The following is a 27,802-nucleotide window of genomic DNA, read 5'->3' as shown; positions in this document are numbered from 1 at the left end:
GCCGCTGTCATATCACGGCTACCTGGGTCCCTTCTGGTCATCTGCAGCATTCCCGTTCTCCACACCTTCATTTGTAAATAAACACATACTGTCTGTCCTGCAGCATGGGCGCGGCCATCTTGGATGCAGTCAGGTGATCATTCCAAACCAACCAGATTCAGAAGCTGTGATCAAATGAACTGATCAGCCAATAGTTGTTTGGGACATCCTATTTAAACCTGCTGCTGTGATCTGTTCATTGCCAGAACAACACACTTCTCTCCAGAGGATAGTTCTTGGCTCCAGTGTTCCTGACTGCATTACAAGTGCAGTAATCCTGTCTGCACTCCTAAGTGCAGTGTTCCTGACTGCATTACAAGTGCAGTGTTCCTGACTGCATTACAAGTGCAGTGTTCCTGACTGCATTACAAGTGCAGTGTTCCTGTCTACATTTCCAGACTGCTAATTCCCCTGCTATATTCTACAATCAGCACGAACATGAGCAAGAAGTTCATCCAGGCTGCTAAGTTCTGTTTCACTCCTGCTCCAGCTAGTCCCAAGGGTCCCGAATCGGATCAAGAAATTCAGACGACCGTGACAGTTTGTTCTGGCCTAATGGATCCGCTAGGGGAACATACCCCGAGGGAGGACTCTGTCCAAATATTAGCTGAACGCATTGAGAGACAAGAAACTAACCAGGGGCAAATTTTGAGATTGCTGCAGGATGTTTCTACACGTATGGATACCTTGCAGTTATTCCGCAGTCAACCATCCCATACTCCGCCTGAGCCAGTAATACCTGCTTCACTACTTACTTCATCCAGACTCCATCTTCCCATGCCAGCTAAATACAATGGCGATCCGAAGAATTGCCGCGGGTTTCTCAACCAGTGTAGTATACACTTTGAATTACAACCCGGAAATTTCCCCACTGCACGTACCAAAACTGCTTATATTGTTTCGCTACTATCAGGGCAAGCTCTGGCATGGGCATCACCGCTCTGGGAAAAATCTGACCCAATTTTATTTGACATTGATAGCTTCCTGTCTACCTTCCGCAGAATATTCGACGAGCCTGGAAGAACAACGTCAGCCGCTTTAGATATTCTGCGCCTTCGGCAAGGGCAGCAGTCTGTGGGCCAATATGCCGTTCAATTTCAAACACTTTCCTCTGAACTATCTTGGAATAACGATGCTCTTGTTGCGGTTTTCTGGCAGGGCCTGTCTGACCACATTAAGGATGTATTAGCGTCTCGGGACTTACCTACAACGCTAGACCAATTGATTACCACCTGCAATCGGGTTGATCTTCGGTTCAGAGAAAGAACTCTAGAAAAGAGGAAGCTGAAACACCCCAAGTTCCACCCTATTGAACGGGTCCGTGTACCGTCTCCTTTCCCTGAAGGACCCATGCAATTAGGCAAAGCACGTCTTTTACCCACCGAGCGAGAACGGCGAGTTAGAGAGAAACTTTGCTTATACTGTGCCAGTTCCGGACATCTGTTACATCATTGTCCTCGTAAGCCGGGTAAACACAACCTCCTAGCTGACAATGAGGAAGTGAGCCTAGGAGTGGCTCTTCGCTCCCCACAAGGCAAGGACTGTATTATCCCAGTCACTCTGAAACACGCTCAAGGCTCCCAATACATTTCAGCCCTGCTGGATTCTGGAGCAGCTGGGAATTTCATGTCTGCCAGATTAGCTGCTGAACTAGCCATTCCACTAGAGAAAATTCCAGTGACCATCTTTCTCTCTGCGGTTGACGGTAGCCGTATTCCAGGGGGTACCATTACGCATCAGACTTCTCCAGTGACGCTCCAAATAGGAGTTCTGCATTCCGAGTCTCTTACCTTTTTGGTCATCCCAGAAGCCACTAGCCCTGTGGTTCTCGGGTTTCCATGGCTTCAAACGCATAACCCCCATATTGACTGGTCGACTCCACAAATCCTGGCGTGGGCTCCAACTTGTTTCGGGTCCTGTTTACAACGTGTTCTTCCACATTGCTCCACCTCTGATAAGGACGTTTTGCCAGTTCCTTCTGCCTACCAAGAGTTCACAGACGTTTTCAGTAAGCAGGCCGCTGAAACTCTACCACCTCATCGGGATTGGGACTGTCCCATTGATCTTGTTCCGGGTAAAACCCCACCGCGTGGCAGAGTCTACCCTCTTTCTATCCCTGAGACAAAATCTATGTCTGAATATGTAAAAGAGAACTTGGAAAGGGGCTTTATTCGCCCATCCTCTTCACCGGCAGGAGCCGGGTTCTTTTTTGTAAAAAAAAAAGATGGTGGATTACGTCCCTGCATCGATTACCGAGGTCTCAACGACATTACCATCAAGAACCGGTATCCTCTGCCCCTCATCACAGAGTTATTTGACAGAGTCAAAGGTGCGCATATATTTACGAAGTTGGATCTCCGCGGGGCCTACAATTTGATCCGTATCAGGCGTGGCGATGAATGGAAAACCGCCTTTAACACCAGGGATGGGCACTACGAATATCTTGTCATGCCATTCGGTCTGAGCAATGCCCCAGCGGTTTTTCAGAATTTCATAAACGAAATCTTTCGGGACTTACTGTACCATACTATTGTGGTATATTTGGACGATATCCTCGTTTTCTCCTCTGATATCCAGTCCCATCGCAGACATGTTAAAGAGGTCCTCAGCCGTCTCAGAAGGAATAAACTGTATTGCAAGCTTGAAAAATGCACCTTCGAAGTTGAATCCATTCCATTCTTGGGGTATATCATCTCGGGCACCGGTCTCCGTATGGACCCAGAGAAGGTGCAAGCTATTCTTAACTGGCCTCAACCATCTACACTAAAGGCAGTACAGCGATTTCTGGGATTTGCTAACTACTATCGAAAATTTATTCGTGGCTACTCTACTGTAGTAGCACCACTCACCGCCCTCACCAAAAAAGGAGCTAATCCTGCCAAGTGGTCTGAAGAAGCCCAATCTGCTTTTCAACTTCTGAAACAAGCATTTATTTCTGCTCCCATACTGAGGCAACCAGATTTAACCTGTCCATTCTACTTGAAAGTTGATGCCTCATCTGTCGGAGTAGGGGCAGTTCTCTCCCAAAAACCAGCTGATGAGCAATGGCATCCCTGCGGGTTCTTCTCCCGAAAATTTTTACCAGCTGAACGAAATTATGCCATAGGGGACAAAGAGCTGCTTGCCATCAAATTGGCGCTTGAAGAGTGGAGACATTTACTTGAGGGAGCTCGTTATCCTGTCACAATATACACGGATCACAAGAATCTGCTCTACCTTAAAACTGCACAGTGCATGAATCCACGTCAGGCCCGATGGGCACTATTCTTTTCTCGATTTGATATCCATGTCACCTTCCGTCCCGGTTCCAAAAATCGCAAGGCCGATGCTCTGTCACGTTCTATGGTAAAAGAAGAAGATTCCATCATTGTGGATCCACGGCCTATTATCAGCCCACTCAGCATCGCAGTCAGTAGACCCGACAATACACCTCCCCAGGGGAAAACTTTTGTTCCTGAGAATCTGCGGAAAAAATTGCTTCAATGGGCACATTGTTCCAGATTTGCCGGTCATGCTGGCATCCGCAAAACTCAATCTTTCATATTGAGAAGCTACTGGTGGCCTACGCTTCATCAGGATGTTCAGCAATTTGTTTCCGCATGTGGCAGCTGTGCCCAACATAAAAGTTCAAGACAATCTTCAGCTGGTCAACTTTTGCCTCTGCCTATTCCCACCAAACCCTGGACCCATATTTCTATGGACTTTGTTTCCGATTTGCCCAATTCTAATAATTTCAATACCATCTGGGTCATCGTTGACCGATTCTCTAAAATGGCGCATTTTGTTCCTCTCCGTGGACTCCCATCAGCACCTATCCTGGCTCAGCAATTTATAAAGGAGATCTTCCGTTTGCATGGGTGTCCTGAAGAAATCGTCTCAGATAGAGGAGTTCAGTTTGTGGCGAAATTCTGGAGATCCTTGTGCCAAGCACTACAGATCAAACTAAACTTCTCTTCGGCCTATCATCCCCAATCCAACGGGCAAACGGAAAGAGTTAATCAAGACCTAGAAACATTTCTCCGTTTGTACATATCCTCTTCTCAAGACGACTGGGTAGATCTGCTTCCTTGGGCAGAATTTGCTCATAATAATCATTATCACGAATCCTCTGCTTCCACTCCATTTCATACGGTCTATGGCCTACACCCCAGGGTACCCTTGTTTACTCCACTTCCTACAGCCTCAGTACCTGCCTCTGAAGTTTTCCTAAAGAATTTTTCAGGCCACTGGCGCCAGGTACGGGAATCTCTACTTAAAGCGTCCCAACGCTACAAAATTCAGGCCGACAAAAAGCGACGAGCCATTCCAAGCTTGAAACCCGGAGACAGAGTCTGGCTGTCTACTCGCAATCTACGCCTCAGAGTTCCATCTATGAAATTCGCTCCTCGCTTTATTGGACCGTTTAACATCTCCCGAGTCATCAATCCAGTGTCCTACAAATTACATCTACCATCTTACCTCAGGGTACCCAACACCTTCCATATCTCTCTCTTGAAACCACTGGTGCTAAATCGGTTTTATACACCCAAACTGGTTTCTCCTGAAGTGCAGACTGAACATGGTGACGAATATGAAATTAAAGAGATCTTGGACTCTCGGTTTCGACATAAAATCTTACAATATCTAGTCGACTGGAAAGGCTATCGTCCAGAAGAGAGGGCCTGGATCAAAGCTTCTGATGTTCACGCTCCATCTCTCATCAAAAAATTTCACCGCAAGTTTCCAACTAAGCCCCAATCTAAGTGTCCAGTGGCCACTCGTAAGGGAGGGGGTACTGTCACAAATCGGGATCTTAGCCGCACTTACCTCATCCGCCGCTGTCATATCACGGCTACCTGGGTCCCTTCTGGTCATCTGCAGCATTCCCGTTCTCCACACCTTCATTTGTAAATAAACACATACTGTCTGTCCTGCAGCATGGGCGTGGCCATCTTGGATGCAGTCAGGTGATCATTCCAAACCAACCAGATTCAGAAGCTGTGATCACATGAACTGATCAGCCAATAGTTGTTTGGGACATCCTATTTAAACCTGCTGCTGTGATCTGTTCATTGCCAGAACAACACACTTCTCTCCAGAGGATAGTTCTTGGCTCCAGTGTTCCTGACTGCATTACAAGTGCAGTAATCCTGTCTGCACTCCTAAGTGCAGTGTTCCTGACTGCATTACAAGTGCAGTGTTCCTGACTGCATTACAAGTGCAGTGTTCCTGACTGCATTACAAGTGCAGTGTTCCTGTCTACATTTCCAGACTGCTAATTCCCCTGCTATATTCTACAATCAGCACGAACATGAGCAAGAAGTTCATCCAGGCTGCTAAGTTCTGTTTCACTCCTGCTCCAGCTAGTCCCAAGGGTCCCGAATCGGATCAAGAAATTCAGACGACCGTGACAATTACTATGGATGAAGTCTGAAGTCCTGGGGGTAAATGTATTTAAGTGTAGATTTTGCAAGTTGCCGCTATTCGGCGACTTTGCAGAGAAAATTTAAAGTGGCCATGGCTTTAAAGGCAAAACTTGCCTTTAAAACCATTGCCGTTTTAAATTTTCCCTGCAAAGTTGTCGAATAAACTTGCAAAATCTGCACTTTAATTTACTTCCTGGGGTCAACTAAGTATTGACGAACACCTAGCATTCTGTAACAAGAGAGGCTACTAAAGGTTAAGAACCCGCAAAGTGGTTCTAGCAGTCTCGCCTCTGGTAACCACCTCTCGCTCGCGCCTACAAGACTTCTCCCGTGCTGCTCACCGCTTATGGAATATCCTACCACGCCCAATCATGCTTTCCCACAGCCTTTAAAACTTTAGACGTTCTCTAAAAACACATCTCTCTTTTAATGCTTAACTTATACCTGATTATTGTCTGAATCTGAACTCTAAGTCACACTTGTTTCAGCTGTGCCCTCTTCCACTTAGAATGTAAGCTCTCTAATGAGCTGGGTCCTCCATACTCTTTGTTTTAATGTCTCTATTTATTTTGTCTGCCTTGTATACCTTTTTGTTTTCCCTACTGTATGGTGGTGCGGGGCCTTACAGATCTATGATAACTGTCCCATCCAGAGAGAGGAAAGAAGGGTGACAGTCTCCATGAGAAATCCTCACACACCTGACAAGGACATTGCTACCTTCTTGAACCCATTTGGCACCATAATCAAGGACCCGTACAAGATCCTGGATGTCAGCGGCTTCTGGACAGGCAAGTGGTCCATCACCTATTGGTTGGACTCTAAAAACAAGGCTGATGCCCTGTCTATGGTCTTTCGATACCTCTGAAGTAATACCTATTTTGGACGACAACTGCATTTTACTATTAAGCCTTCTCTACCTGCCACTCCTGCTCCTTGAAAAACTTTGGTCTCTCCATCCCAAATTATTACTCTAGGCCTTTTGACTTACTGAACATGCGGGAATTAAGAAGACCCAAAAATTATTAGTGACCCAAACTGCATCAGGAAATGAGAATTCATTATGGCCTTATCCATTTGTGCCCAATGCAAGGTGCCCTGACAAAGCCATCTTGGTCCTCTATTGCCACTACCCGTTCCAGATATACCTTGGACCCTCTTAATGTCTAATTGATGTTTTTGTTTATAATAAATTAATGTTACTAAGAGAAATTATGTATTGTTATTTTGCATTTTTATTTATTTTTTTCATTCAATACAATGGTCGAAGTGGGTCAGTATTCATAATCATCAGTTGTCACAATTGCATTGATCTCCTATGCAGAAGCCATAGTGGGCAATTTACATAGGCTTCTGTGCATTTTTGTCTACAGTTAACTGGCTGCTGATTGTTTAATTTAGTCAATAATTGAGACACATTGAAAAATAGAAGTTATTTCCCCTGAAACTAATCAATCTGGCAAAACTTTATTTAGAAACTTCCCAGAATTCTACAAATTTCTTCATTCCTCAACACAATGCATCTATCTCAGAACGCAGGCCAGTCTATATGTCTTTGTATTTTATTAAATAGTGTTGTGATATAAATGAACCAGAGTAGATATATAATTATTCAGGAGCAGATGGGTCAAATCACAGCTTTGCACTAGACTATATTTATAATATCCTTGCTGTTGGAAGAATTTGTTAATTATATATGATTCTTTTGATTGTTGTGTTAACTTGTTCTTTAATATCTACATATTAACATTGGTGGATGAGAAGTCATAAATGGTTTGGCTTACATGAAAAAATTATAAGCAAAAAAAAACCTACTTGGCCATCTAGTCTGCCTTTTTTGTGTTTGTTTTATCATGTATTTTTTATTTTTTAATATATTTAGAATAACAATAATACCCATTTTTTTACAGTATAAGTCCCCACTTCAAATTATGGGATGTGATTCTGTGGATCTATCACACTTTATCTTTCCTTCCTTATTCTAGAAATCCTTATTTATTTATTTTTAAATAATACCTTCATGAATGATATTAATACCTTGAATACAATAGAATGTTCCTATCTTATTACCGCTGTCCCTTCTCTCCTCTAAGCTGTACATGTCCAGTCCCTGAAGTCTCCCCTGAGTTTTGTTATGCAGCCCATGCACCATCAGTAGTCCATCACTATCTTATTGGAGAGAAGAAATATACACAGATGAGGTCTTGCCAGTGACCTATAACATAACAAAGTACATATGTGCTGGAAGCTGGGATGAGAACGGACTCCTGGTTATCGGCTGTGCTGGGGACCACGCAAGATTGCATGTTTTTGGTCCACATAAACTGCGCATAAGAGCAAGTATTCAGCTAGGGCCTATGTAATACCTCTTGTTCATCACATACTGCAGTAGCCGGACTTTAGCAGCATGACTCACATTAGTATTACCCTGGGAAAATGGTTATGACTAGATCCCCTTCAGCGTAGGTACCTGATACATTCACTACATGGGAAAGAGCACACTTTGTGTGAGCCAGCAAAATCCCCTTCACTGAAGGTACCTTTTAGGTGCCCTGCTGGCCAGGTAATTAATCGGAAGGGGATTTAACCAGCTCACAGTGATGTGTGTCTATATTCCCTTCAGCTAAAGTACCTGGTACATTTACTGCATGGGAAATATCACACTCTGGGGCATATTTAAGATGCACCGCTTAATAAGAAAGATAGTTTTCAATCCTCATGGCATTGATAAGCTCTTAGCCACACTTGTACCGTCTTATATTACTGAGGTTATTTAGAGTGATGGTAGTATCAGTACAAAATAACATGATAGTATAATATGGGCAGTGTGTTCCAAGTCACCCTAACAAAATAATATTTATTTAGCCATTTATTTTGATAAAATGTACATATTAGGACAAACTTTTAAGAGTTAATTTCTCTAGTGGTTACTCAATGATTCATGTGGTTGTGTACACATCTAAAAACAAGATCATCTTAGGGGGGTATCTAAGAGTAACACGGAGCGTGCACTATCCCCATTCATATGGTAATTTTAACCCGGATTTCTGCTCCAAGACGCAAGCAAAAATCAGCATTAATAATTAATGTACGAATGGCAATATTACGTACTATTACCGTAGTAACAGTAAAAGTGCGCAGGCTGCATTACTTTCGAGAGCAACGTAGCCAATTGAATTACCCCTTTAGAGTGACAAATTGAGAAACTGAAGCTACAGGCCCATAAATTGCTGGAAGTGAAAGCAAAAAATGCAAGGGTCAACTCAAAGTAAAGGATAATGTGTAGATATCAGCCCAGGAGACAAGTTATTTATAGTTTTTACTGTGTGCTAGAACCTTAATGCACATCAGCATACATTAGACATATATGAAAAGCCGCCCCGGCGATTTGATTACAGGAGTTGACTATAAAGCAGGGTACACACTCCAGGTTTTTCAACCGCTGGAGCGCAACTCTGGGAGAAGCAAATCACAAGCACTATTTGAACTGTTTGTTAAACAGGTGATCTTTCAGCAGGGTCCTGCAGTTAGAGACGATACTTGACAGAGACATTCTGTTGAAGATTTCCAGGGGCAGCATTCAAGAAGGGGCATAGTCCTAAAAGCAGAGTTAACCTGGGAAGTAAAAAAAAAAAGCATCAGTGTGAGCAGACAGTTGGTATGTAGAGAGATTGTAATAGTAGATAGAATTGGAAATGGATTGGACAGCACTGAATACTTTTCTAGTCAAAAGATAATGAGAAATGTGATTTTGCTAAGCTGATGCCATCTTGTTGCCCTATAGCCATTTTGTTCTGTTATAGCTTAAATACAAGTAGATGCACCTGTTTTGTAGGAGTAATTCATTATTTGCAAGGCTATGCTTATAACCTTGGACATACCAGACAGGAGATAAGCCAGCCCCCCCCGTGGAGTTCTCTTGTTGATAATGAGAGAATATACTAACATCTGTGTGAAGGGAACATGAGTGGTTTCCCAGATGCTGTCAGGCTATTCTGCACGGACACTCAGTGTAAAAAGTCCAAAAGGGACATCCAGTGTAAGGAGTCCAAAGGGGATCTAGTGCACAGAGCCCACCGAACCGGACATCCAGTATAAGGAGTCCAAAAATGGACATCTAGTGTATGGAGCCCAAAAGGGGAATCTAGTGTACGGAGCCCACAGACCCAGACATTCACTGTTGGGAGTCCACAGAACGGGACGTCCACTATTGGGACAACCCACAGAAACTAGACCAGAGTCTCTAATGGGACTCAAAAGTACTGTCAATATAGGGGAATATAGACAGTAAGCAGATGACAGCAACCCCCCCCCCCCCATAAAAATGATGCGCAGATTTATAGGATGTGTGGGGAGTAGAAGGTCTGCAAGTAATTAATCAAGAAAGCAGGGATAGCCAAAGAAGGATGTCAAAGTCGTATAATTGGATGAACGAAAGTATATTGGTTTAATATTGATTTGCCGTGCGTATTGCGAAGCGTACGCCACGTGTTACGTGACGTGGTGCGTTCGCACGGTAAACTACGCACGCACACACTCGCATTACAACAGTTAGTTATTTATATAATTTCATATTGGTTCTGTTACACTGTAATTCAGGAGCAGATAGTATTCGGTTTATTATTAGTATATATATATATATATATATATATATATATATATATATATATATATATATATATAGTGATTATATGTACATTGTAGTGTTATTAAAGGTTTAGGTAATAGGAAAGGTGTCATGCCTGATATCATTATCATTAATATGATAATTGCATAGACTGAAGGAACGCTAATTAGAATCTAGGGACAAGAAAGAAAAATGTTTCTTTTTATTGTCGTTTTATGTTTTAAAGTGTATTGCATTGCTGTGCATATGTGTAGTTCCTGCTGTGCGTACGCGAACTTCCGGTAGATTTTCCACGTGGTTGAACAATAGTTTTGATAGTTGTTATATGCATACTGTAAGCACTTGGTAAAGTCTCTGAAAAGATAGTGCCATTGTTTGGGAAAGTAATTTTCTGTACAGAAAACAAAGGTTATGTGTGTGTATGTGAATAAATACATAAAGGCAAAAATATACTGGTAACTATAGGCAACTATAGGTTTTCGCACACGCACCTAATACTAATCACGACATTCACTGATAAAGGGTATTGTTTGCTGGAAAGGACAGAGCATTGCAGTGTTATCTGTGGTCCGCATAATGAATCATTGAGCTGTGCAAATCGACCGCATGGCAAGGCCGTGATTGAGTATTGGGAGGGCAGTGTGGTACTATTTAAAAATTCATAGCGCTGTAGTTCAGGTGTGTCTGACGGGGCATGTTAAAAAAAGGTGACCTGACAACAAAGGTTCTGTTCTAGGGCTGAGCAGGATATAAAGAAACCTTTGTGTGAGTGGTGTTCTGTTCTAACAAAGAGCAGGTGATAAAGAGACACCACAGAGTATACTCGGCAGGTATACTCGAAGCGAAAATAACAGGTTTTCGCGGCATTCCCAAATATTAATCGCAAAGCTTACCGATAGTTAGTATCCGTAAGCCGTGCGATCGGACTGCATGGTTGATTTAGTGCAGCCGTGATTGCGACTTGGGAGATGTGAGAGGAAATACGCTGCAACCACTGATATTCTTGATTGATATCTGGTGCTGACAGTGGTAAAGTACTCAAACTAGGAAGGGCATTGATATCTTTAAGGGGACGTGCCTGTTGAAAACGTCCAGGAATAAAAAAAAAAATCTCTAGTAAGTTCTGTTTCAAAAGAGAACAGGTAAAAGTCTTTTTGTGTAGCGTTGAGAAATAGGTTGTTTTCACAATGGATATGAAGCAAACGCTAGAGATAGTTCATGTTGTGCTGCCTAATGAATTGCCGGTTGGTTCGGCAAAATATGTTATGTATAATAAATACGGTGCGTATGCCACGGCATATTGCGACAAATGGGTCAAGATGACCCGGGAGTGTGTGAAACCTTTCCCAAACATAGGTACTCTTGACTCAGAGGTGTTAAATAATGTTAGAGATAAAGTGCGGTTGATTAAATCAACAAAAACGAGAATTGAACATGATGACTGTTTAAAATTGTGGCAAATGGAAGGTAACACGTGGCAGAGCAGCGAACGCACAGCGGAAGTGAGTGTAGCGAAAAACGCGTGTTCAGCGGAAGTAAGCGTACCGGAAACAAGCATTCCGGAAGTGTGCGTTGCAAAGCGTGGCGAACTGAGCGCAAACACGCCCCCGACAAATTCGGTCGGGGCGGATAGTACAGCCAATACCAAAAATGTGAAAACTGTAACTAGTAAGTTGTATGTTGTTTTAAGTAACGTTAAAAGTAATGTTTCAGGACAAAGAAGAGGAACGGTCCCACCAGCAGGGGCAGCTGCTGAAAGTGGTGAGAATAATGAAAAGGTTAACAAAGGGGGAGACATCCATTGTACTGCAGCAGCAATTTCAGCAACTAGTTTTAGTGATTTGGTAGACTTACATCCTGTCTGCACAGCAGCAGTTCCCAATGGGAAAGCAGACAGGAATAGTGATGTTCCCTTAAAACATGTAGCAAAGCATGATCCATGCACTAGGTCTGAAACATTTTCAATTTTGTCTGATTTCCCTGATCCTAGGAAAGATTTGACCAAATGTCAGCAGTTTATTAGATATTATGGTAATGTGTATGAGCCAACTAAAAACGAGTATTATTGAAGGCCTGTCTTCCTCTCAATACTGATATACAAAAGTTCATTAAGGATTGTATGTTGGAGGAGGATGAATCCTTAACCGAGGATGATAATCAGGACAATATTAGACATATAATCACACAGTTGGCCATATATTTCCCAGTGATAGTGAACTGGAGTAAAATGTTTAGTATCCAGCAAAAAGATAGTGAAAATGCAACAGACTATTTTTGCAGAGCTTTGATAGCAATGGGCAAATATACTGGGGTACCAGACATAAAAGATAATGTATATTACAGGGAGGTTGCTGTTAAAGTTCTAATGGATGGCCTCAGGGAAAACTTGAAAAGAAGGGTGCAAACTTCATTACCAAACTGGAAAGGAATCACTGTAAGTGTTCTCAGGGAGTCAGCTATAGGACAGGATAAAAATATATGTAAAGAGGAAAAAGCACTAAGTGATAGGGTAATGATAGTAAGTATCCCAGCACTAGAGGGACTGCACACACGACCACTAGCATACAACCCACATAATAAGAAACATAGAAAAATCAGGTGTTTTAAGTGTAACGAAGAAGGCCATTTCGCAAGAGATTGTAAAAAGGAAGAGAAACAACATGAGTTGAGGAAGTGTTTTCAAGGCAATAAAATAGGACATCTAGCAAAACATTGTGCAGACATGACAGGGATGTGCTTCTACTGCCATAAGAAGACACACATGAGTAGGAACTGTGTAGAGAGAAGAATGGATACCTGGGTTGGAAATCACATGGACATCCACAAAGGAGGCGTACACTTCTCTCAGAGGTTCCCCTACAATTGATTGCACACTCTGTAACAACTAAAATTCGGGGGGAGAAATATAGCCGACTCTAGAGTTAAACGGTGGTAAGTATTAGTGTGCAGGGAACGGATTTAAAAAGGTAATCTTTGTTGATTTTGTTTGTTCGTTTTATGTTGTCACATGTTTGTTTTCCTAAATCGCTGACCGGTGGCAAAGAATAGAAATGTTTGTTTTGTTTGCTGTTTTAAGATAACTATCTTGTTTTTCTTCTCACAGGTAAAGGGGACACAAAAGGAGTATAGACTTAGTGATCAAAAGGGGAGATAGAGAAATAGAAGAATCACTCTTGAAAGACAGAGTAACAATAGACAATTGGAACACTCTTTTGTTTTAGGCTGCAGTGTCTCATGATAATTTGTTTGGGAATCATTATCCAACAATGTACATACTTTGCTCCAAAATATCGTTTTATGTATTTCAGAGAAAATATGAGTCACTAAGAGTACATTTTTAAATTTCTCTATTATAAGTTAGGAAAGTCCGTTGAAAAGGTATGTAGTCAATGAGATACCGAGTTCTTACTGAACAAATGACGGACGACACTGGAAGGCACTGTTAAGATCCCCTAGTCAAGTATGGGGAGGGGTCATAGTTAGCAAATAGCTAAGGGGAACAGTGGAATGAATACAGCAATTTCCCCATAGAGTCAGAGTCCAATCCAGCTGTCATTTTGTTGTAAAAATCTCCCTTTCTACATGTATGTTTGTATTCAAACCTTTGTATTCCCATCATTCATTGCTTTCCTATTTCTCATTCTTTACACAAACGCTAGTCTCTCTCCCTCTCCCCCTCTCTCTCTCTCCCTCGCTCTCTCTCTCTCTCTGCTCTGGTAGAGATAAAATCAGACACAGTCCCAAAAATGGGGCTAAAACATATTTTATTTTTTTACATAAGACAAATTCAGAGATACACACACTAAATTGACATGAGTTACAGAAACAGTCAGGGGTTTTGTTTTCATGTGTATAGAAACTGCTGATTTTAAGCAGAAAGGTTCTGTTGTGGAAATACGATTCATGTTTTATAGATTGCATATCTGTTTTTTTTTTTTTTTTTATAATTCGTGCCTCCTGTACAAAAATGTGCCTTTTTATGGATGCACAAAGGGTGGAGACAGGAGATTGCTAGAGGATAGGCATACAGATATGCATCTCTGTGTAGAACACTGCAGTGTGATTTTTACCACAAGATACGACATAATGTGAACCCCTAGAAAATGTAGAATTTTCATGTTTTATATTTTTCACTGTTAGACAGGCATGTACTGGATACTGTTATATTTGAAGAAAGTGTTATAGAAAGAGACCCCTTTGCCTTTCCCACTTAGTCAAGTAGCTGAATATGAGGTACTGAGAATGACATGTGAGTTGGCAGAGGGAAAATCGATTGCTATACATTGGTCTTTAGCATTTACTAGTCTAGAGGGTGATGTTGAGGTGACTGAGAAATCGTTTTATAGCAATACCAGCACATGATTAGGACACTACATAGAGGACTTTAGACAGTGACACAGTTACCAACTGAAGTAGCTGCTAGTAAGGTCCACACTTACACGCACAACCATACAGGGCTGTCACACCAGGGAGAACATAGCTGTCAAATAGACAACAGGGTTTTATGTGACAGCTAACAAATCTATGTTTTGTTTGTTTTTCGTTGTATTGTTTTAGTTTTAAAAAGGTGAACACACACACACATGCACGCATACACATATTGGTTTGATATAGGAAGATTTGTGTTACCCGAGGGATAAACTGTCTGGAAGGTGAAGAGATGTGGTGAGGAGTCTGGTGGACTCTGGAGAGATGGACAAGGTAGACCAATAGAGCCATCCCATATCCCTCCTGCTGATGGGTTTTCCTCCAGGTAAAACAAATACACGTCATCCAATTACCACCATGCAGGATCCTCAAGTATACACAGGTGTACCAATGAAATATGTCTAGGTAGAGGTGTACTGAAATGTGTCTAATGTATTACTGTTTCATACTCAAAGCTTTTGTTATTTAATGTGATAGTCCTAGAGTTATAATAGATGATAGGGGTATTCATGTTATTGATAATAGATGTATAATGTATGAGTAGTGGTAACAAATCACATACTTTCAGTTAGCCATAAACCAGTGTGAACATAAAGTAGTGGTACTCGGTAGAATGAATTGAATAGAATAAGAGTTGGAACTTGATTGAAGTGCCACTAGTCCTTTCCCGCTACCAAAAGATCACTCCTGGGCAGACTCCTAACCTGTCAGTTTTTGAAATGTTCTTGACCCCTCGTGAGATGAGATTGTAACTGGGAGGCTAGGTTAGACCTTGAGAGAAGGTAAATAGTGAGACAGTAACCGAGAACGTCCAAAACACTGTTTCCTGAAAGGTCACACTAACTGTCAGGATGTTGGATCGGGAGAGTAAGTTGTGGAACAGAAATCTCTTAAGCTTAGGTTATTTGACAGACAGGTACCAGGTGTAGGCTACCAGCCTCACGGCTTCAAGGGTAGCAGAGACACACTGGTGCCCATACCACCCACTGCAGAGGGGCAAACACTCAGAGAAGGGTCCAAGGGCACTCATGAGTCTGTACTGGAAGGCCTCAAATGCAGTTAGTAGCACCTGAGCCAAAGGCTAAGACTGTTGTCCAGCATGAAGTTGTAGTTTTTCCTGTTTTGTGTTCTCTCATTTCACTCTTCTCAGGACGGTTAATTCTTTTGATTATTGGCAGGTGACAGAGACTGGTTCAGGTAGTGATAAGGAGGTATTGGGGAGGAAGAAGTTAGTAGCATAATCAGTCCAGCCAATTACTCTATTCAATTCAGGGGTAAAGGTAAATTTAGAAACCTTGGAGCTTGGAGAAAGTGCGAGGGGCTATTGTCTGAGTAGCATTACATCCGTACCCCATGGTTAGAAAAGAGACACACCCAGCGATGCCGGTCCAGTAATATTCGGACTTGAGCAGGCATCCTTGAGAATGATTATCATTCTTGGGAGGGTAAGGTTTTAGACCAAACAAAGTGCTGGGCGTGCTCACACGTGCCTCAGTGATTATATCAAGTAGGATAAGTTCTCTTTCCACTAAATATTCTTGAGGTACCCGAACTATAGGCGGGAGGTCACTAAGGGAAAAAGTAGAACACCTAGGTCCCTTAGTCTGAAGTCTCCCAATGCTTTGCAAGCCGATCACTGTTAAATCTGAGTATTGAGAGACTGGGAAGAACGAGCAGACAATAGCCCGCCCACAAGTGTTGATGAAAAGAACTGGTGACATTATTAGATGTATGTATATTAACGCAAGCTGAAGGAGATTGTATATGACATTATTGATAGACATAGGATGATGGTATTGATGAACATGAAGTGTTTAAATGTATTCTGAGCTTAAAGACATGCGTTGGACAGAAGAACCTGTTAAACTTGAAGAACTGTAGTAGAGAATTCTGTATAGCTGATACACGTTCTACTGTACCCTGTACCTTTCCAAATAATGTATTAAGTGTTTTATTGCACCCTTGAAGGGCATACAAAAGGTTATCTCCAAGCTCCAGAAGTGTACGGTTTATAGTAAAAGAAGAAGTCGTTTAGAGGATTAAGACTCTCTCTTATGATAACTTGTTTAGATCTACAAACAGCGTGGACATACACCAAGGGGGATTTGTATTACATAACAATGAAACGTGGTACTGAGATCCTGCATATAACATCTTTAAGGTGATAGTTTATCATACTATCAAAGGGTGGACTGTCAAAGTTGTATAATTGGATGAACGAAAGTATATTGGTTTAATATTGGTTTACCGTGCGTATTGCGAAGCGTACGCCACGTGTTACGTGACGTGGTGCATTCGCACGGTAAACTACGCACGCACACACTCGCATTACAACAGTTAGTTTTTATATAATTTCATATTGGTTCTGTTACACTGTAATTCAGGAGCAGATAGTATTCGGTTTACTATTAGTCATATATATATATATATATATATATAGTGATTATACGTACATTGTAGTGTTATTAAAGGTTTAGGTAATAGGAAAGGTGTCATGCCTGATATCATATTGAAGCCCTAATCATCAGCAGCTGTCCGGTGCAGTCGGCGAAGAGATCGCACATTGCATACTTTAGTTATTGATATTAGAGAGTAAACCTTTGTATGATACTGGCTATGAAAAGGAGCAGACCCCTGGAGAGAAGACCCCCACCTTTGGATTCCTTAGATTGAATCAACCTATTACCTGTCTGGCCTGGACCCACCCAACGTCTGGACCTATAGAAACAATCTACGTCATCTCTATTGTTCACAATGAAACACTGACTGTATATATAATAGCTGCATCTCACTGGGGCCTCAGTCAACTCTGACACAATATTCTATACAGAATATTGTCCATCGGGTCCCGTGGGTGCGCAGCAAGCGCATGCGATTGCAGCGGTATGTATTTATCTTTTGGTATTTGCTGTGCTGTACTGTACTTTATCATAATATAATAATGTATTGAATTGTTGACTATTTACATCTGCTAAAATAAATTACTTTGTGCTTTGGACACACATACAATTGATTAGGCAATGCTTATTTTAAAACAATAAAATTACTTTAATAAGGAATTGACATGTGTTAATGGAGAAACAAGGGTGTTGCAAGTGGTAATGTGACAAGAACAAAGGGGTATTGAGCCCAAACCCCAAGAGATAGTTTGAGGTGGCAAAGGAAAGTTAAGAGATCTAGAAAGTCGCAAAATATGTAGATAGGCTAAATGTATCACAAGCTAAATGATATAATGAATAAAACAATGAATCAAGTAGGTTGTGTACTAAAAATGTATGTTTGATGCTGCGCAGCTTAAAGAGTGAGATGTGCCCCTCCCTTATTCTGTGTAAAAGATTTCAGTTTGTTGAGATAAGCACGCTGTTTTTTGTTATCTGACAATGTATGTAACATTGATAAAAAGGTTCTTCCAAGTATGCTTCAATATTTCAAGAGAAAAAATATGTCCGGAGTGCTGATTGATAGTAACATGTTGAAGCTAATGTGTATTTAGTCTAATGCTGGGACATGTAGTTCCACAGCAATAGACTGGAATATAACAGTTAATTTTTCTCTCTCTGTATGTGAGTTTTATCTCCGTCTTACTACGTGTGAGGGAGATCCGTGTTTGTCTGTCTTGACCGTTTTACAAGAGACATGTTTCAAGGTTGAAAAAGCTGTACAGTTGTAAATGTAATGCTTTTGAAGAGATGCAAAAGAAGTTTTAAAATCTTTGGTCCGTCACAAGACTGTAAATAATGTACATTATCACTATTATTACTGGTGTCAGAACAAAGTTGGCAGGGGTCCAACAAGTCGTTTTCTGTATTTAAACAAAGTAATTTTGTTTCTGAAGTTGAGAAAAATAGCTTTCTCTTTAATGAAGTTGAGAATTGTGGAAGTGAGCTTTACATGCAGAGATATATTACAAGCTGTTTTTATCTGTGTTAAAATGGCACTGATGAATGTTCTCAGAAATCAGGAGGGTTTGTTATGCCCATAAAGAAATGTTACGAGATAAAATGTCGTCTGTGAGCGAGAAATGTAAATATATATTTGTACTTTAAACATGGAAATCACAGAATCTGGAAATATGTGTGAATATTTGGTCACGGGAGATTTTGTTGAGAAAATATTGAGTGATTTACAGACACAATGTGTGGTGTCTAACGAGAGTACTCTGATTTATGAGACAATGTTGCTTTTAAAATGGCTGAATGCTTATAAAGTTTTCCTGGTGGTGAATGATTGTTTCTTCCTGAATTTCAGTGGAGTCATTCAAGGAGGTTGTACTAAGTGAAGAAAGGAGTGGCTTTGAACACTCGCCCAGGTCTCGTCACTTTGACATTCCCTGTTTGTGAGATTAGGGACTACCCCTTTGAGGAAATCAGTTTTTCATTGCATGGAACGCATAGCGTCACAGTTAAGCTATAAAGAGAAACTTTTAAACAAGTGTCGTATTAGCAGCTGTTCAATGCACAAAAATGTTTACTGGTTTCCTGATAATGGTGTACAAGCGTATTACATGCAGTAACACACACTAATTGGGAAATGTGAATTATTAACAGTTACTGTAATTCCTAGTGAATAAATGTTAATCTCTATGCAAAAGTTTTTGTCTTCACAGAAGCTCTCCAGCTACAAAGCACCCTTTCAATCCAGATTGCATTGATCCAACTTCCAATGAATAGAAGTTGCAATATGTTTTGGTCTACAGCCACAACAAACATAAGTATAAACTAATAAAGGATTTAAAGAACGTAGATTCTGCTGAGTAATGATTACCTTGTTTTGGAAAGAGATATTAGAGTTTATGGGCTATTCGCATAGCAAATGCACGAACTAGGTGGTTTTTCTGTAAGTCGTAGAAGGTGAGATGTTTTTAAAGAGATAAGGAGAAATGGACTAACATAATTGAATATGAAATAGTGTTTAGGTTTATTTTTGGGTTTTTTGTTAACCAAATTTTATATCAGATGGTTTGAAAGAAAGTAATGCAATGTAATGTCAAATTATGGTAGATAACAAAGGTTTTTATTCTTTTATCCTCATAATAGTTTTGAGTCAATCAGTGTTGAAAAGACATTCACTGCCCTTATTTACTGTGCTATAATCATCATATACTGTAAATACCTCTTTGTATCATGGGTATGGTAATGCATTGATGGGAATTCAATGTCTGTGCATAAATGAAAAAGCCTTAAGACTTTATGAGCTATTATCTGTGCGCCTGCAATAGCACTTTTGGATGATAGCAAGCCATTTATACTCTCCTCTGAGCAGAGCCAAATGTTTAACCAATTATAAGTTGAAGTAACTTCAGCGCCAGCACTGACTTTGCCAGATTATGACAAGCTTTTCACATTATTTTGTTATAAAGTAAGTGCTCATGCACAAGGAGTACTGACACAGATACATGGTCGCAGGCTAAGGTCACTTGCATACTACTCTGCACAATTAGACCCAGTCATATGAGCAATGGCTGCAGCGGCCATGGTGTTTGGAAAAAGTACAGATATTGTGCTAGTGCACCCAGTAACCCTAATGGTGCCACATGCAGTAACAGAAATTTTAAATCAAGCACAAACAAAACACTTCTCAGCAGCCAGACTAAGTAGCACTGCTAACTCCCTGTAGCGTTACACTTAAGTGGTGCACAATGTTGAATCCTGCTGCCTTATTGCAGCAAGTTTCAAAAGATGGGAGAAGTACCTGTATATATCGGGGTTCCCCTAGGGATTTGGGGGATTCCCATCCCAGCTTGAACTGAATGATTGTGTAGAACTAATGAGACAAGGATCTTTGGTTTTATCTGACATAGATACACTGCTACCAAATGCAGACATCTTACGCTACCACATAGATGGTGTTTCTTATACAGGGTGTGCTGTAACCACACACACAGAAAGAGTGATTCAACAGAATCTACTGAGTCACATGTCAGCACAAGAAGCTGAATTAAAGGCCCTGACACTTGCATGCATATATGCAAAAGGACAAAGAATAAACATTTACATTGATTCAAGTTATGCGTTTGTAATTGTGCACGATTATGGCCAATATAGCACACAAGAAAGTGCATCTGGGGGAAGATGCTATGGTTGTACTCACTAACAGGTTATGGATAGCAGCAGGGTTTGTCCAAGCAGCACAGGTGTTAGTAGCAGGATGCTTAATCTGTGCATAGAATAACCCGGGTAAGTCTGTCCTATGGAAAACCACACCCCAGACATAATATCCCTATCCCTATAAGAGGATACAAATAGACTTTATACAAGTTCCCAAATGCTCGGGCTTTGGGAATGTGCTAGTCTGTCTTGACTTCTTTAGTCACTGGCTGGAGACATGGCTGTATAAAAAAGCAAATGCTAAAGCAGTAGCCATGAAATTTACGAGTGAGGTAATCTGCAGATATGGGGTACCAGAGGTCATTGAAAGTGACAGAGGGACACACTTTACGGGGCAAGGATTCAAGGAACTGTTAAAAGACATGGGAATCATATCTGCCCTTCACAGACCCCAAAGTTCGGGATGTGTGGAGCGCCTTAATGGTACACTGCAATTGAAAATGCAGAAAATAATGGCTGAAACAGGTCTGCCATGGATCTCATGTTTACCTGCACTCAGTAAGAAACACTCCTAGGAAAGACACTGGTTTAGCACCAAATGAGTTACTGTTTGGCACAGCACACAGAACAGGCTGTTACTTTCCATAGCAACTACAGCATGTACATGGTGATTTGTTGAACTATGTTGCTTTATTATAGAAACAACTAACTGAAATACATGGTCAAGTGATTTCTTCCATTCCAGGCCCTAATTTTGATGCAGGTACCCATAAACTGCAACCAGGGGACTGGATGGTCGTGAAAAAGCACGTCAGGAAGAGTTTTGAACCCAGATATGAGAGTCCTTTCCAGGTCTTATTGACGACGCCCATGGTAGTGGAAGTACAGGGAAATGACACCTGAATACATGCATCCCACTGCAAGATCTTCAGACAAGGGGAGTCTGAGTAAAATATATTTTACACGTTTTTTAAAGGTCCAAGGGAGACCAGAGAGTGGTGTTCATTGATATTAGCAGGAGGAATATTGATTGCACATTATGTTCCTTTGCTGTACGCTGTAGATGTGTACTAGTCTAGAAAGGAAAGCTAGGTCTGGAAGAACCAGACTCATGCCAATAGTAATGTAGAGATCATTATACATAATGAGAAAAATTCTAATATGAAAGTTTAACCCAACCAAATAAGAAAATAGCAACCCATGACTGTAGGGGTTTACACCCAATACAGAAATGTATTTGTGAGTATTGTGGTCCAACACATTATTACAATTATACAAGACAATAGGTTAATATTGGACTACCTGACATTTTAGTCTGGAGGGTACTGCCTGACCCTAAATATATAAATTGAAGCCCAGGGTTGCACCTTTTTAACTAGTGACGCAGATGATCCAGAGAAAATGTTTGATGAACACTTACAAAAATTTAAGACATGAAATATAAATTTTTAAAGGAGTACACTGGAGATGCTTATCTAGAAGGATAGTTTTCATGGCTGTACCTGGCCGATTGGTTCAAGGGTATAGGAGGATGGTTATCAGGTTTTATACATGTTGTACTTCAAGGACTGTTACTAATACTTATTATTATATATATATTCTAATAAAACTGATGATGTGGCTTATTAGCAAGTCTATTAAAGCTAAGTGTTTCTCTTCCAGAAAAATTTAAGTTACCACATCTGTCTTAACCGCTGTACTGTACACCCCATCTAATGTGTGTGAACCTTGTGGAACTCTCAGTACTACTGCTAGTTGTGATCAGTGCAGAAACCAAGAACCTTTTCCTTGGAATCCACATGCTTGTTACTGAAGCCTATCCTTATGAAGATATACAGCACAATGGACAATCCCTTCTATTGTGAAATAAGTGACATACAGCACTTGCCGAGCGCACTGTGTATTTTCTCCCTCCCTTTCATTTTTTCCTTCCCTAAAAAAATCCATAGTTAAAAGACAAAAAGGAAGCATAAGAGGCCCCAGAGTTTCTCATGTTCACTGATATATGTGAAGATCTGACATCAGGACATGTGTCGGGTGCAAGACGGTTGTCGACTCATTGACCATCTATCAGCTAGAAGAGGGATCATGGACTTGTTACTGATGGGGGATGGGTTGTTCTATGTATCCAATTTTAGGCAATCTTATTCATATGTTCTGTTAGAAGGGTGTATGCATATAAGTACCCATTAAAAGCGACAGCAAGAATGTAATCTCTGATAGGTAGTGTTAGGGCAAATAATGAATAAAAAGATGGGAAATGAGAAATGTGATTTTGCTAAGCTGATGCCATCTTGTTGCCTTATAGCTATTTTGTTCTGTTATAGCTTAAATACTATTAGATGCACCTGTTTTGTAGGAGTAATTCATTATTTGCAAGGCTATGCTTATAACCTTGGACATACCAGACAGGAGATAAGCCAGCCCCCCCCTGTGGAGTTCTCTTGTTGATAATGAGAGAATATACTAACGTCTGTTTGAAGGGAACATGAGTGGTTAAAACCTTTTGGGGCGTAGTTTTCTGTAATACGTGATTTTTGCTATATAGATAGGGACTTGTAACTAATAAAGCAGAGTTTATTTGTACACTCAAACCATGCAGTGTATTTAATTCTCTCCGGCTGATGAGCTCATAACTGATAAACTGACACTTACAGGTGAACAATCTGATATAGATTCGACAATAATTAAAATGGGAGACAAGATGATTGCAATAGGAGAACAGTAATTAATGATGGAGAGTAGAGAGGTTATTCCTGCACCAGCTATTTGAATGGATTGCAGGGCACCAAGATATCATAACAGCAAGATGGAGGTTGGAGCAGTCTGAACAGTATGGAAAAAAAAATTGCTTTGTAGTACAAGAAAAAGGTTTTATTTCTGAAAGAGTAACCAGGGAAAGAAAACACAGAAGAAATAATAGGATTTTTATACATTCGATAAATCCTTTTATCTTAGTTCACTGGGAAACATTGGGGTATAGTGTAGGGACCAGTCATGCAGGCACTTTAAGCCATTCTTGAAGTTCACTGTAGCTCTACCCCCCTCTATACCACTCTCCTGATAGGCCTTCAATTTATGTTTAACCCTGAAGAGGAGTAGACAAGCTCAAACGTCAACGATCGTGGGTGGGCAGAACACCATCATGCCAATTTCTTATCAGCAGACTTGGCAACTGGGCACCTAGCAGATCAGGCTTGCAGTCCACGCTGCAAACCATGGCCTGGGTGCAGACGAGGGAAACCTGGGCACCTTAGATTTTGGTACATTAACAGTAAGAAAAGCACTTTTTCCTCCTGTCACCTAACTAATAATATTGTCTAGCTACAGCCCAAAGCGGACACCCACAGAAAAAGGAAGTGACTCAGGCATCTTTTTAGACTCCATATCAGTCTCCCGGGAGTAAAACCAGAGAGTCCAACAAGCCAAAATCACAGAGGCAGATATCCATGCCCCAATCAATCCATTGTCTAGGACCACCTCTCCCAGATACTCCGTAGCTCTCTGAATCTGCTCCACCAATAGTAGCAATTCAGATCACGGATTGCCATCTAAGAAGCCCTCAGTAAGTTGCTCTGGACCAGCATTTCACAACCTTGGCCACCCAAGCGAAGGCCAAAGTGGGCCTTAAGGAGGTTCCTGCTGTCTCAAAAAAGGACTTAAGGTTATTATTTTTATTATTAATTTTTATTTATAGGGCGCCACAAAGTATCCGTAGCGCCGTACAAGGACAAACAATGGCACAGTACAAGGTGAAACAGCACAGTACAAGTAACAGTAAGCACTATAACTCTGGGGGCTCAAGCACAGTATGAAAGAGAGGGAGGGAGGGGAAAAGTGAGTACAGGCAGGTAACTATGGCCCAAGAGGGTGGGCACGGATGACAGGTTGAGAGTCACTGAGGGGAGCGGAGAGAAGCGAGAGGAGACAGAGGGCAGAGGGACTGAGAGGAGGTGAGCTGAGTAGCTGGAGAGCGCAGTTAAAAGTGATGGAAACAGAAGGTAGGAGATCCCTGCTCAAAGGAGCGAACAATCTAAAGGGAGGGGAAGACAGACAGACACATGGATGAGACGAAGAGACGGGAGGAAGGGGGAGAAGGGAAGAAGGGATGAGAAAGAGAGGTAGCCGACCGGTGGGAGTTTAGGCATGAGACTGGAAGGCTTTAAGGAAAAGGTGGGTTTTTAATGTTCGTTTGAAAGAGGACAGATTACGGGAAGTTCTGATGGAGCGGGGGAGCTTGTTCCAATGAAGGGGAGCGGCGCGGGAGAAGTCTTGGATACGTGCGTGAGAGGAGGTAATCAGAGGGGAAGAGAGGCGACGATCGTTGGACGATCGCAGTGAGCGGGAGGGAGTGCCCTTGACCTTATGGTTCGCACCATCCTTAAAACAATGCTACATTAAAACTTGGGATGGTAGTTGTCTTGGACAACTGCGTTACAGGTGCGCCCACCTTAGGGGATGTTTCCCATTTAACAATATCCTCAGAGGGAAGAAGATAACAGAACTGTAACCTACAGAGAAATCTGGAACTTCCGATCCAGCAAGTTACAAACCTCACCCAACAAATCATCCAGTGGAAGAAAAAAGGAAATTAAAACCCTGTGCTTTTCAACCTCTGCTTAAACAGAGAAGGCTTTGCAGTCTCAGGGACTGCTATCTCTAGGATATCTAACACCTGGCGCACAGCATGTATCAGCTCCTTCACCCCATGACAGTAAGTGGTGACTTCCTGCACAAAGCAGGAGTCCTCCATATCTAGCACTTTACCCTCCTCCTGGGAAGAACAGTCAGAATCTGACTCACACAGGTTGGGGTGTCACCACCCTACTGCACTTACAATTAGCAGATTCCAACATCCTCCCCTAAAAGGAGGAAACCAAAACCAGGCTCCTGCCACAGGACCTTGGCCCAGCAATACATGCACGCAACACGCCAGACTCCCTGAAGAGCCAAAGGGAACTGACTAGCTGAGCAATCTAAGCCATAGAGTTGGTTAGTGACATAGCCTAGGCATTTAGTATCAGCTGGGACAGGTAAACTTCGTCATATAAGTTACCCCAGCCATAGCCCTCAAGGATCAACCCCCAATCTGACATAAGCACAAACAGAAGAAAAAAAATACAAGAACAGTCAGAAGCAGCATACATGCACACATACAAAAAAAAAAATGTGAGTCCGCAAGGCAGCCCTAGAGCCCAATAAATCTTTGGGCTCTAACCACTTAGTAAAACCGGAAAATCCTATTACCTTAAGTTGGAAGAACAGAGAAAGGAAGTGCTGGTGATCCAAGATGGCTGCTGTTCTGGTGACACACACGTGGAGTGACAGACCACAGGAGAGAAAGTGCAGGGAAATGAAAGAAGCACCTCCCCCCAGAAATGCATTGGTAACTGTTCAAAAGGAAGCACCCTCCACCAGTCCAGTGCCTAGTGGGGACTTACATATATCCAGTAACCCTCACCTGACCCAGGCCCCTTAAGGAAACATGAAGCCTGCCCCAACACTAAGTGGTAGCCATTCCTGTGGCCCACAGCAACTTGCTAAACCTATCTTCCAGCACTGTGATGGGAAAGTTAACTCACAGTCCTGCCGTTCTACAGACCACTGTGAAGCAGTGACTGCCAATCCTGCTGGCCACTTAATATAAACTGAGGGCCTAACAGGAGAGTGGCATAGAGCAGGAGGAGTGTTGGTGAACTTCTAGGATGCCTTAAGTTGCTCTTACTCCTGGTCCTACACTATCCTCTAATGGTTTCTGGTGTCCCGCAAAGAATGTCTGAAAAATAACAAAAATTAAAGTTATGGACAAGTGAGAAGGCTGAAGTATGCCACCTAAAAGAAGTACATAGAAAATTGGATGTATTGTTATTTTTGTGACATAATTGAGATAAATCTTTTATGTACGGTGTTGTGACAAAAGCAATTCTACTCATGGCCTATAATGATATCATCTGACTGGATACAGTATTTTTAAGAAACAAAACCACAACATCTATGACAGTAATGGTCTCTATTCTTATCGCAAATGCCCAGCACCTTTAATCGCTCATGCCCCCAAAGCGCCCGACACCTTTAATTGCACATGTGCCTACTGTAGCTTAGAATTATAGCGCCTGGGGCAAGAAAGACAAATGCCACCCCCTAGCCCTCAATTTTAACCAAATAAATCTAAAATATTCCTAAACTGCACCTCCCTTCAGCGTTGCACCCTGGGCGGTCACCCCTATCGTACAGCCCTAGTTATGGCCCTGCAGTTGTAGTCGCGCGTGCCCCCTCTCTGCCCAGCAGCTGTAGTCGCGCGTGCCCCCTCTCTGCCCAGCAGCTGTAGCCGCGCGTGCCCCCTCTCTGCCCAGCAGCTGTAGCCGCGCGTGCCCCCTCTCTGCCCAGCAGCTGTAGCCGCGCGTGCCCCCCTCTCTGCCCAGCAGCTGTAGCCGCGCGTGCCCCCTCTCTGCCCAGCAGCTGTAGCCGCGAGTGCCCCCTCTCTGCCCAGCAGCTGTAGTCGCGCGTGCCCCCTCTCTGCCCAGCAGCTGTAGTCGCGCGTGCCCCCTCTCTGCCCAGCAGCTGTAGTCGCGCGTGCCCCCTCTCTGCCCAGCAGCTGTAGTCGCGCGTGCCCCCTCTCTGCCCAGCAGCTGTAGTCGCGCGTGCCCCCTCTCTGCCCAGCAGCTGTAGTCGCGCGTGCCCCCTCTCTGCCCAGCAGCTGTAGTCGCGCGTGCCCCCTCTCTGCCCAGCAGCTGTAGTCGCCCGTGCCCCCTCTCTGCCCAGCAGCTGTAGTCGCCCGTGCCCCCTCTCTGCCCAGCAGCTGTAGTCGCGCGTGCCCCCTCTCTGCCCAGCAGCTGTAGCCGCGCGTGCCCCCTCTCTGCCCAGCAGCTGTAGCCGCGCGTGCCCCCTCTCTGCCCAGCAGCTGTAGTCGCGCGTGCCCCCTCTCTGCCCAGCAGCTGTAGTCGCGCGTGCCCCCTCTCTGCCCAGCAGCTGTAGCCGCGCGTGCCCCTTCTCCATCACAACCTCTTCTTACCTTTATCTCCACTGCATAGCACAGGAACAGAAAGATAGCCAGCAGCCCACCCACACTGTGTATCATGTTCACGCTGCAGTCACATGACCTGGTGATGTCACCGTGACGTCTGAAAGCACCTTAGCTGAAGGAGATTTAGCTACTACCCTGGGGGTTGGTGCAAATCACATCAGAGGACGTATCATACGTAACTGAAGTATTTATTGAATAAACTTTATTGACAGTTTTCACATACACTCACAGGAGT

General features: G+C 42.4%; 1 protein-coding gene and 1 long non-coding RNA gene across 2 annotated transcripts in view; one reads left to right on the top strand and one right to left on the bottom strand.

The window, feature by feature from the left end:
* Nucleotides 1-27,802, top strand: part of SCAMP5 (secretory carrier membrane protein 5) — a 128,460-nt gene that overhangs the window by 82,350 nt on the left and 18,308 nt on the right. The gene's annotated exons all lie outside the window — the stretch shown is intronic.
* Nucleotides 8,743-27,740, bottom strand: LOC142152009 (uncharacterized). The gene is made up of 2 exons (XR_012691279.1): nucleotides 27,556-27,740; nucleotides 8,743-9,056 (listed from the first exon to the last, which is right to left on the bottom strand). It is a non-coding gene; the product is annotated as an uncharacterized LOC142152009 (long non-coding RNA).

This window comes from Mixophyes fleayi, chromosome 4, assembly GCF_038048845.1.
Source record: "Mixophyes fleayi isolate aMixFle1 chromosome 4, aMixFle1.hap1, whole genome shotgun sequence".
NCBI classification, from domain to species: Eukaryota; Metazoa; Chordata; class Amphibia; order Anura; family Limnodynastidae; genus Mixophyes; species Mixophyes fleayi.
The sequence above is the reverse complement of the archived record's forward strand: the minus strand, read 5'-3'. Positions and strand labels throughout refer to the sequence as shown.